General features: G+C 39.4%; 1 protein-coding gene across 4 annotated transcripts in view; it reads left to right on the top strand.

Annotated features, from left to right (window-relative positions):
- Nucleotides 1–12,355, top strand: part of MAP7 (microtubule associated protein 7) — a 152,560-nt gene that overhangs the window by 80,532 nt on the left and 59,673 nt on the right. The window lies entirely within an intron of this gene.

The raw sequence follows: 12,355 nt of genomic DNA, 5'->3' as shown, positions 1-12,355 counted from the left end.
CACATGAAGGAGATGCTGAAATAGGAAGTGTACATACAGAAGCCCTGAGTGCGTCCAGCCCACTACAAATGCCCTGAGTGAAAGGCCATTATCTAAGGCGCAGCGTATGAGATGTTTTCACTATCTAACCACCGTGTCGTTGTGTCTGTACTGTTTTTTCCTCTCTAGGTCACGCACTATCCCTTGTCACCTTTTACTATCCCAGTTCCCCAACTTAACATCCTGTCGTCTGCCTTCTCTGAGTCGCACTCACCTCCAAAGCCCGTGAGGAGTCTCACCTCCAGCCCTCAGTGATGTCTGGCTGGGTTGAAGAGTTGAGGGTTGAGGAATGGGCGGAATGCAAGCTAGAAGGATGGGGTGAGGCCAAATTTTGGAAGGCTGGAGCACTTGGACTTCATTCTATAGTTAGTAGGAACTCTATCCGTTTAGGAATTGCTGTTAATTGTGAGTACAGAATCCCCCGAAAAAGCAGGTACTTTTAAAAATTAGTTTTCCTTTTTTTTCTTTACCCACAGGAAATATGGAAGTGAACAGCTACTCGTACTTACTCAGTGGCTCAAAACTGTCAGTGCCGGGTCTCTGTGGTTCCCTTAGCTTTTCTCTTATGGTAGTCTCCTGGTTACCAGGCAGATGCTCAGCCCTGAACATCACATCCAATGTTCATGACAGGCAGAGAAGGAAGGGTGAGCAGCCAGCAGGTTCATGCCACCTGAGCCTGCTTCCCCTTTAAGGGAGCATCCCTGCAAACCCCACTGAAAAACTTTAGTTTCAACTTATTGACCAGAACTGTGCCTTATGGCCAGAGAATAGCTCTTTAGTGGGTAGCCAGCATGAAACATGCGGAGACCTCCCTAGGCAAACTGGCAGTGGGAATCTCCAGGAAAGAAATATTACCTCAAGCATTTCCCCAATTGGTGGTGGTGTTGTTTTTTAACTAAAAAGCACATTTTTCGCCTTGCCTCTTATGAGATCACTGGTGTTTTAAAACTTTTAGAAACATACATTCTTGCACTAAAATAAAAATGAAATCAAAGTGCTGAGCAGTGAGGGGCAGACGCGGAGTGCAGTAAAAGAGAAAGAAATGTGTTGGAGGAAGGAATAGCAGCGATGATGTCATGAGAGAGAGACTGGAGCGGGACTATGAAAAATGAATTGTATTCTGGTTGATACTGCAATGGTGGGTGTATGATACTATACATTTGTCAAAACCTAGAATGTCAAGAATGAACTCTAATGATGTGTCAGTGCAGGTTCATTGATTGAAACAAACGTACCTTTCTCTGCAGGATGTTGATAGTGGGGCAGGCTGTGCCCGAATGGAGATACGGGTACATTGCAACTCTGTACTTTCTGCTCAATTTTGCTATGAACCTAAAACTACTCTAAAAAATAAAGGCTATTTTTAAATTTAAAAAAAAATGTTTAATTCCCCTTTACTTTCAGCATTATTTAGTATTAGTTTCAAGTGTATGCACAGTGGTCAGACAATCATATACTTTACATAGTGTTCCCCCCAATATTTCAAGTACTCACCTGGCACTGTCCGTAGTGAATACAATATTATTGCCTATATTCCCTATAACTATAACTAGTAACTGCTATGCAGTTACATCCCTGTAACTATTTTGTGACTAACAATTTAAGGCTATTTTAAAAAGAAAAGGATGGATTAGATTTTAAATGTTGGGGTGATTGTGAGGCTGGTGTTCTAACGAGAGGGGAAAAAATGAACAAAGTCATAGGTGTAGCAATGACATCAATGACAGCACAGGAAAGCATGGTGAGACCGGGTTGGCCTATAGTTTTAAACCACCTTAAAGTTAAACATTCAGCAGTAACCTGAAATAAATTGGAATAAGTGTGACCTTTCTTTATTTATATCACTCATTCCTATTGAGTTTTTCAGAATTTACCAAAGAAAATTTAAAATTAAGTATTTTTACTTATTTTCTGCAGAGGAGGAATTGTTAATTATTGATATTCTGCAGCTGTGTATATGTTTCTTTCACAGATTAAATTCATTCTGTCAACTAATATAGAATTAAAGTGACATTCACATTTCTTTGCAAAACTGATACTTAAAACTGATCCCACCGCTTATTTGGGATTCTTTCTAAGAACTCTACGTAATCTACCTTGATAGTTTTATTTTGCACTTAAGTACAAAAATTTTTCTATTTTGTGACCTATCATAGTCATTTTGTAAAACACTAGCATTAGTCATTTTCATTTTCTTTAAAGTAAAATAGTATCCTGTTAAAAGTAAAAACAACTTCTTTCAATTGGTTACTTTAATTAAGCCAAATATAATAAAGTTGAATTCTAATTATTTTTCTCCCCCAAGTTATTTGAATCGTTGCTTTTAATTACTCATTGAATTTAATTGAATTGGGTCTAATTTGATAAACTCCCTATCCAGCTCTTGAAATTTAGACAATTAACTGCATCTCTGTAGTTTACCGCTTCTCGGTGTAATTGGAAAACTTCTCCTGTAGTTAGGCTTTTCCCTCTTTTCTGTACTTTGCCCTGTACTTTGCTTAGTCATGAACATTATCCATGGTAGGGGCAGAGATGATTTGTGTAACAGCCAGCGTTGTGACTGATGATAAATCGGCAGGGAAGTACTCACCCGCAGGGGCAGAAAGGCTTGCCTTTTAATCTGGTTTATATCAATGCAGGTGGAAAATATAGCATTTTCTGTTCTATTTATAGTGTTGCCATCTGGCTGAAGGGAGGTTTTTGTTTGTTTTATTAATTTTTTGTTTGTTTTTAGATAAAAGCCTTTTTTTGGCTGAATTTAAAGTGCATAATGTTTACTCCTGTCAGCTAAATGGATCAGCTTAACAAGTGAGTCCCAATAGTGCCCACAAAATATGCGGAACATTTTTTTTTTTTTTTTCCAAAACAGGCTTTTCTTTACTTCAGTAAAGATGAATGTTTCTTTGGCTTTTTAACAGATTATCAAAACAAATCTATTACGTTACTTTGGGAAAAGGTTAGGGTTCACAAATCTCTCAAAGCTGACATGCTTGTTTACAGCAGAGGCTGTAATGTCTTCATACTTTTCCCCAAGCAGTATTAGTAATATGCTGTAGTATTTGGAGTTTATCACTCGAAGTCCTGAGATGCTGTAAGTCATACTGAGCCAACCTTTCTATTATGCGGCTGCAAAACAGTCCTTTGATTTTGAGTCTTGCCTGCTATAATGTCAAAGCCATCTTGGAATTACATTAAACTTTTTTTTTCTTTTCTGACGTGGAGTAAATGTGACTGTAATCTGACAATTATTTTGGTCACCATTTCTCTACAGTCTTAGCATCTATCAAAAATTAACAAATGTATACTTTTTATTTACCATTTTGTCACACATACTTTTTCTTTCTGGGTTTCTGCCACAATTTGCTCAGGGTACCCCATTTACCCTATATCCGTCTCTCATTTTCTTCTTCAAGCATTTATTCAGTGTCATATATGTGCCAGGTAGTGGGCTAAACACTAGAGACAGGGCGATTATAAGAATGAAAGCATGGTCCCCGCCCTCTTCTTGCTCTGGTCAAGTAGTACATTATCACTGATCTGTACCTGGCCAAGTGGCCAAGCTAAATGTCTCCAGCTCCCTTTACTTGGAGACCACCTATGGTTCTTTAAGCCCAGAATGTGATGGCTGTCATTAAACATCAGCTCTTTGGAGACAAACAAGTAGACCACTCCTAGTGCCTTAAAACTACTCTGTTTTTTTTGTGTTGACCTTAATAATAAAACAGCCAATTCTTTTACCACCAAAATGGGTTTATTTGGGAATAGCAGAGAACTGCAATTCAGGACAAGCATGCTATAGCAAAAAATACTATAGGAAGTCTAACAAACAAAGGGGAGGAAAATTATGTTATAGAAAAAAAGGAGGAGGTTGGGAGGGGAGAATTGAATGATTTTTACTGGAGGAAAGCAACTGTTCAGGGTAGTCATGGCTTCTCATTGGCTGAGTTGTGAAGGTTCCCATTGGTTGGGCTTGTTGCTAACCAAAGAGAAAACCTTCCTGCTGATGTGGTGGTAATGTAGAGACACTTCTTGCTGGAAATGCAATGTATGTCTGTTCCTATTAGGGTATATAATTGATGCTTCTCCTGGTTGTTGTGTGTGATTGATACAGAGCCACAGTGCACAAGAACTCCCCCGTCAGGCCCCCTGGCTCCATTTAAAATGTTTCCTTTATTCATTTTTACACTTATTTTGATAGAAATATCTTTTGCTTTTATTTAAGTAATATTGTATACCTTTTTTATCATGTGTAAATTAACAAACATAAGTTGGATTTTGTTTTTAGAAAATGTAGTGGTTATATCAATATTTTTATCATCTCATGAATAGATTTTGAAGATTCAGTGCAACGTTCTCAACTTCTTTTTGAAAGTTGATGGATTATAAATCATTAATAAACACCTATGTGTGTCTGTTCCATTCTTAATGCCTTGTGTCAGTTTTGAAGATGAGCAGTGAGTGATATTTCTGGTGGCTTCTGTTCCCATTTATCACATAACCATACACTGTTGGGTTGTATTCATAAAATCACTATCTTTGTGTTCAGTCTGTATTATCTTAGTGTTGGACAAATTTCTTTGACTTTCAGTCCCTGTTCATTGTTTCTGAGTGAGCTCCCTCCAAATTCTAAAACCTCCACGGGGTCTTAGAAGCCTCTAATGCAATCTACCGTAACCCTTAAGTCATAATGGAGTGCATAACATGCAAAGAAAAAGTATATCTTCATTGAATTGTTTGAATGAATAAGGAAGATGGGATATATGACTCAGATATATGTTATTATCAAATGTTCTTATTTAATTGCATTTGTTATTGCAACAAGAAATGAGTCCTGGAGTGTTGAATAAATTGTTCATCGTTCTTATTGCTGTGTCCAATTAAATGTGGCCAGATTTTACACCACATCACAGAGTGGGTTTTTTCTTGTATAGGAGGGCAAGTTAGACTCACCCTGCTTGTCAGCATCTATAGTTTGTGCATTGCCGTGGCAGGACACCTGTAAGTTTGCATAGCCAAGTGGCTGCTTGCCATCCTGTGGCAGTCTGCAAAACACTAAAGACACCAATCAGCCTCTATCTACCCACCTTTTATTTCCTTGACCTGCTTACAAAATGACCTTCAAAGCCACCTCACTTGTTTCCCAACCAGGCACATCTTGTCCGTTCCTCATTTCCTCATTCTCTCCACTTCTCCTGCTCCCTGGAGTTCATGGCTAGGCTCCCCTTTCCTGTAGGATTTGAAGCAGAAGATGCTGCAGGCCTACAGAGGGCCTCTGTATGGTGCTACCTAGCTGCCCTTGGGTCCCTCTAGAACGGCCACACTGACCAGACTCCTCCCCTGCTCCTTGCTGCTTCAGCTACAGGCATAGGTTTCACCGTATTCTTTGTGTCACTGTTTCTCCCGTAATGGTCAAATAGGTATGCATTCCTTGCTATGTGTTAAGGGTAAGTGGAGAAGTCTGAATAATTATTTAATTACACAGAAAGCAGAGTTCTTAAGATGTCTTGTGTTAGTCTGATTTCTTTCTGTTGTTTCAGATGATAACCCTTTTTATACGTTCCCAGGGGCTTGTTGGCTTCACTTTTCGTTTATCCAGAACCCACTGACACTAAAGCAGTTCACAGCTAGCAGTTCTGTATGACAAACTTCAGTGACTTTCACTGCTGTCATGATAACGTTCAAAGTCTTGGAATCCAAGGTGGCACTGACCTCAGCCTTGTCTCATTTGATTTTTAACTGCAACTGCCTACCTTCCTAACCCACTGCTCTGATAGTGGCCTTGCTTGTACCGTACCCCGAGACAAGAATATTCTCTGCTTTCCTCTTTACTTTTATAACAGTACAGATTCTCTCCATCCTTCAAAATCTTTACCCAATGAAGATTTCCATCACTACTACCCCCTATAGCACCTTCTCCCACTTCTGTATACCTATAATACTTTATCATTTATTTGGTTAATCCTCCGTAGTATATTGATTTTTTAAAACTAAATTGGTCTATTGTGGCAACATATTTGCATATTGTCTCCTCCAAAGAATGTTGCACATGGTGCAACTAAATCCTATCTCCTCTGACCTTTGTATTCTTAGTGCATCACAATGGGAATATCTGTAAAGTCTTATTTTAAAAGACCATTTAACATTTCTGAGCCTGGGAAATGGTGGGTCCATTCCTAGTAGCAGAGACTGACATCGGGGATTGGTTGATTTTGTGAGGACACTTAGTTCAGTTTTTGACATAGTTTCAAGTGAGCAGAAATATGTTGATATATTTCATACAGGCAGAAGACTGTTGAGAGAGCATATTTATAAATGCAGGCTTGAAAGTGGCTGACAGAGATAGTGCTTCAGGCCATAACAGGAGATAACTACTGAAGAGAAGAGAAATCACTGGGGCAATCAAAAGCTCCAAAACACAGCTTGAGGAAGTAACCTAGAATTAGGAGAAGAGAAAGAAGAGGTAGAAGAATTATTTCTTTAATATTATTTTCTCAATACTGAACATAAGATGTCCCACCAAAAAGGATGTTGTCTGAATAAATGAGAGCGGGGAGAAAACTGAGGTAAAGCAGGAAATTAAACCCAGGTTTGTCTGATGCTAAAATGAGCTTTGATCATTACAACACAACTTTGCATATAATGATAAAGAATTTAAACTAAGGGGAAGCTCTCCTGTGGAATAATCAGAAAAGTCATTAGTAGTTATGAGATTGCATTATGTCCTCCTTGCTCTAATGCAAATTTCATAAATAACCTGGGATAAGTATTTACTAGCTGTGATTTATATGTTACAATACTCCTAGCAGCCATATTAGAATAAAAGTTAAATATCAAGTAAATGAGCAAAAGGATTATGAAACAGAACCTTTTAGGTGAAATAAGCTGAATTACCTGAAAGTTACTCCATTTTCGTTTGGTGTTCTTTTTTTGTTTGTTTGTTTTAATGTTATTATTTTAAAATGGTAACTTTTTTTTTTTAAAGAAGGAAAGCAAAGGCCTAATTTTTATTTATTTACTTATTTTTTAGAGAGAGGGGAGGGAGGGAGAGAGAGAGGGAAAGAAACATTGATGTGTGAGAGAAACATCGACTGGTTGCCTCTCATGCACCCCCAGCTGGGGACCTGCCCTGCAACCCATGTGCCCTGACTAGGAATTGAACTGGTGACCTTTAGGTTAACAGGCCAATGCTCCATCCATTGAGCCACACCAGCCAGGGCCAGTAACATTGTTTAATTGCCATAACAGTATTCTGCAGCCACATTTTCAGATAAGCTATTTGTTAAGGTATTGGGGATCTCCCAAGACCACCCCAGTTCTGTGATTCACTAGGAAGACTCAGAGCTCAGCAGACAGTCATGCTTGTGGCTAAGATTTATTGTAGCAAAATCAAGCATTTCTAAGAATAACACTCTCAGTCCTATGATAATTCTTTTCTGCATAGATAAATTGAAACTATGAGGTTGCAACATATGAAGCTGCGATATTCAGCCATTTTTTACTACATAAAAATGGCCATTGCATGTGGTTCAAAGTCTAATTCTGTTTTCTCATTTACTCTCCCAGAGCTATGTGTATATCCTGGTGTCAGTATGTGCATAAAGTCCAGTTGAACAATATAGCAGAGAAGAACCCATACTTTCGCTACTTCTCAATCCGCATTCCTCCTTTTGTTAAATGGTGACAGAAATACATTATCCTTGTGGATGTCAAGACCACGTATCAGTCACTACAGTTTAAACTTAGGATGCTCGCTAAGGTTGTAATCACAAATGTTTTATTAGAGTAATGAGCATTTTCACTCAACTAAGCATGTGTTGGACTAGTTATTTTGATCATTTGGAAAAAGACTCATCAACCAGACCATATGGCCAAAAATAAAAACTAAGTAGTGAGAACCCCATGGTTTTTATAGGAAGATATTGCAAGAAATACAGTGAATTGCACAGTATGTGGATCACAGAGCCACATTTGTGGCACTTACTGGAGCTGCAGAATTTTTACTAGATAAAAGCCCTAAGTGTGTGCTGCCTGTATATTTTGTGTCAGAGTGATTTAGAGAGAGATAGTCCCAAACCACAAGGGTGCGTCTCTGTCTTCTCCCTCTTGTCTTTACTTCAACATTCACATGTGACACTAATGGAATGAAGCTTTCAAGCTAGCAGAAAGATCAATAAAGATTTTATAAGGCAGGGAAAGACTTATTGAGCATTATAGTATGTGGCTCAGTATTCTTTTTTCTTTTTTTAATGAAGGAAAGAGGTTCAAATTCTAGAAAGTCACCCGAGTCATTTATTTTTTTAAAGGGCAAATTTAAAAATGGTATGTGTGATCCTCTCTGCTAGTTACCTAGGATTTCCAGACATTTAAATGTTGGAGATCTTACAGTGAATAAATTCCTGTTTTCATTGTATTCCCATGCCATGAAAGTCCCTGCACTTAGTTTAAAAAAAGAAAAAGAAAGAAGAAAGAAAATTTCTCACAAAGTTTTATTTTTCTCATTGTTATGATTGAGGGTTTTTTTTTTTAGGGCTTATATACAAGGTTTGTCCGGAAAGAGTCCAGCCATTGTTAATGTAATGAGAAAGGTTTTCGCAACATTGATGTAACCTGGACTGGAATGCACATGCGTGATTAACGAAACCTTCACTTTACTAGTCAGTGGGGGCAGTAGACCCATTGAGTGAATGTGTGTACTGTGTGGCCGTTAAATTCAAAGTGACTGAGCAAGTAAAACAATAAATCTGCATCAGATTTTGCATTAAGCTTGAACATTCCTCTGTGGAAACTATTCAGGTGACTCAGAAGGCTGCAGCTATGGGCAACTGGTAATTGGCAGCTTCATCACAACAACACGCCTGCTCATGCATCACGTCTTGTGCAGAGTTTTTTGGTGAAACATGAAATCACCCAGGTGACTCAGCCCTGCTACAGCCCAGATTTGGTGCCTTGTGACTTCTGGGTTTTTCCAAAATTAAATTCACCTTTGAAAGGGAAGAGATTTCAGACCGTTGATGAGATTCAGGAAAATATGACAGGGCAGCTGATGGCGATTGGGAGAACCGTGTGAGGTCCTTAGGTGCCTAGTCTGAAGGGAACTGAGGCAACTTTGTCCTATGTACAATATTTCTTGTATCTTGTATCTTCTTTAATAAATATCTCTATTTTTCATATTATATGTCTGGATACCTTATGGACAGACCTTGTATACTTAATGTGATGATAACTTGAAGGGCATTCAATCTCATAAAACTGTCAACTTGCTAAGCCTCAGAAAGACTGCCAATCACCTCTTCCCAAACCAAAGTGTACCCTAAAAACCCTACCAGTAGGTCCAGCTGACCCGAGGGCCCCTGGGAGGTGTGATCGTGGCTGAGCTGAAAACCTTTGAAACCAGCAGCTAAGCCAGACCTTCCTGCCACATTGGTCACCTTGCTCCGTGGAACCACTGTTACCAAGTTGACATAGGTTTGCCCTCCCTGTTTGTGCTGGGTGAGCAAAACCCCGAGGAACCTGAAACCCAGGGTCCCACACTTGCATAGGGAATAAATCGGAACAGAGCCAAAAATACATCCTACCATTTAAGGAGCCTTGCGGTGGGTCTGGAGCAGTGGCTCTCAACCTTCCTAATGTTGTGACCCTTTAATACAGTTCCTCATGTTGTGGTGACCCCCAGCAACCCCCAACCATAACTAAAGCATAGTGATTAATCACAAAAACAATATGTAATTATATATGTGTTTTCTGATGGTCTTAGGCGACCCCTGTGAAAAGGTTGTTCGACCCCCAAAGGGGCTGCAACCCACAGGTTGAGAACCGCTGGTCTGGGGTCTCATTTAATTTTCACAGCTCTGACAGGAAGTGGTTTCCCGCTTTACAGACATGATCAGGACTGGGTGGATGAGTGATAGATACACTGAGGACTCACAGTTTGTACATGGCAGAGCCAGGTCGGCTGATTTGAAAGCACATACACCCCCAGGAGCCTGAATGGTGGGTGTGGGAGGTCCAGGACCTGAAGGAGGAGCATGAAAGATGAAAGAGGCTGAATGACTGTTAAACTCCTGCTGTGTGCCAAGCCCTATGGTAGATTGTTACCATACATCTTCTCAATCCTCCTAACACCCTTGAGAGTTAGGGGGCATCACCCCCTTATTGCTTACTCAGAGAAATCAAGAAGCTTCCCAAAGGTCGTTCAGTGAGTAAGTAACAGGGCTCACATTTGAACCCACATCTGTTTGAGTCTGTATCTTCCCTCTTACCAAGATAGAGTGTTCATCAGAGGGGTTTTGGAGAAATAAGGAGTCTTACAGTAGAAGAAGAGAAAGGAAAACTGGAAGTGGAAAGATAGCCTGAAAACTAGACAAATGTCCACCCGAATGGTTAGAAATCAGCAGTATGTGGTCTTGGTCTAAACCACCTGACAATTTTTTAATTATCTTTATTTTACTAAATTTAACCTATCAGTTTTGCATGAACACACCACGTTTTAAGATAGGTTTAAATTTGCCTTGAGTAGGACTCAGAAGGTCTGAGGCAGAAATGAATTCCTGAGATCCAGGTGATGATAAAGTGAGCAGACAGATAGGCGTCCAGTTAGAGTGGATCCAATGGAAGTCAGATATAAATTGGAATTCAAGCAGCCAGACCTCTAGTTTAATTGAAATTAATTTTTATATGCCTGAGTTTCTGACAATAAAGCAAATTTCAACAATAACAACAACAACAAAAAACTTCTATCAGGGATTATTTATAGAAGTCACTTGTACTGAACATGTGTTGTGGTTTTTAATCTTCTTTGTGGTCACTGTTACATAACATTCAGTTAGAATGGTGTGTGTTGTCAGCACCTGGGGGCGCTGCAGATGCTTAATCCCCAGAGAAAGATGAAGTTATGTCAAATATACCAAGGCAAGAAAGAAATTAATACATTTGAAATATATTCTAAACAAGCTGTCCTTATATCTTTCAGTTAACTAAAAATAATACATAGAAGGTCCCTAAACAGTTTCCTGAGGAAGGCTTTACATGCTTGAGTGCTGGAGGTGACCTCATAATGAAAAGAAAATTATGATCATAGCACTCCACATCTGGGTGGCACTCCTTTCAGTTTATCTTTCTTAATTATTAACTTATTTATGAGCAGCTTTAAAAAGATTAACTTGCAGAATAAGGGCAAAGGTTCCAAGTAGAGTCAAGTTTTGATCTTTAGGGACCGCCTCTGAAGTTGTGAGTCTGTAGCCAAGACTAACCAGGATGGGCTTTACCTGCTACACAGTGATAACTAGCAAATCGTCCTTGGCCAGTGGGATGAGAGCGTGTGTTACAGCATCACGGAACCCGTCACACTTTCTGATTTCCGTTCTCGGTCAGTGTCAGGGCCTCTCCTGGCTCCGCTCCTACACGATTAGTCCCCATTCCACCAGCATTAAGTATGTCCACACTGAATATAGCCTTTTTCCAGTGGTGAATCTCCTCAAGTGGCAAAAATCCTATCAAAAACCATTGACTTGAGACCTTTTGCTGTTTGATTTATTAGCGATCTGCCCATTCTCTTACTGTGTCTTTATAGACCATTCCCTGCAAGTAAGGCAAAGAAAGCTCAGGTAGATAAAACATAAACCAATCAATGTTTGTTTGTAAACTGAGCCATATTAAATTTGCATAAGATACTTTTTACTATTTAGTTTGATTTTCCGTGCCAGCTAATAGTATATTTAATTGAGAGAGAGCCATAAAAATTCAATATATTCCCCTTTCAGAGGTCAAAGGTAAACTTAGTAAATGTAGTCATTTTTTTAGTACATCTTGGGTAACATTTTTAAATGTGGTCTTCTTGAAGCGTGATTGTTATCACACCCTTTCAGGTTCAAAAACCGTGGGTGAATGATCCCTGTTTTCTAAACAATGTCCAGTTGTCTCAGCCTATTGGAGAAGAAGGTAAAGGTTATGAACAGCAGGGTAAGAAGTGGAGAGCAATGAGTGATGGGGATGCTATTATAAACAGGTCCAGGGGACTCTCTAATCTCGCCTTCGAGCAGAGACCCAAAGGAAGTGACGGGAAGATCCATGTTGAGACCTGGGAGAACATTTCAGGTACTTGCCAAGGCTCTGAGATAGACTAAATCAGTCAGTATGGTTAGAACAGAGAAGAGGGAAAAGGGTACAAGGTAAAGGCTAAACCATTTAGCACCTTCTGGGCCGTGGTAGAGACCTTGTGTTTTACTCTGAGTGGGACGGGAAGTGTTGGAGGGTCTTGAGCAGAGGAATGACATGACCGTGTTTTAATGGGAATACCCAAGCTGCTGAGATGAAAACA

The sequence above is a fragment of the Furipterus horrens genome, unplaced genomic scaffold, assembly GCF_987537825.1.
Source record: "Furipterus horrens unplaced genomic scaffold, mFurHor1.1.pri manual_scaffold_6, whole genome shotgun sequence".
Lineage (NCBI taxonomy): Eukaryota > Metazoa > Chordata > Mammalia > Chiroptera > Furipteridae > Furipterus > Furipterus horrens.
The sequence above is the reverse complement of the archived record's forward strand: the minus strand, read 5'-3'. Positions and strand labels throughout refer to the sequence as shown.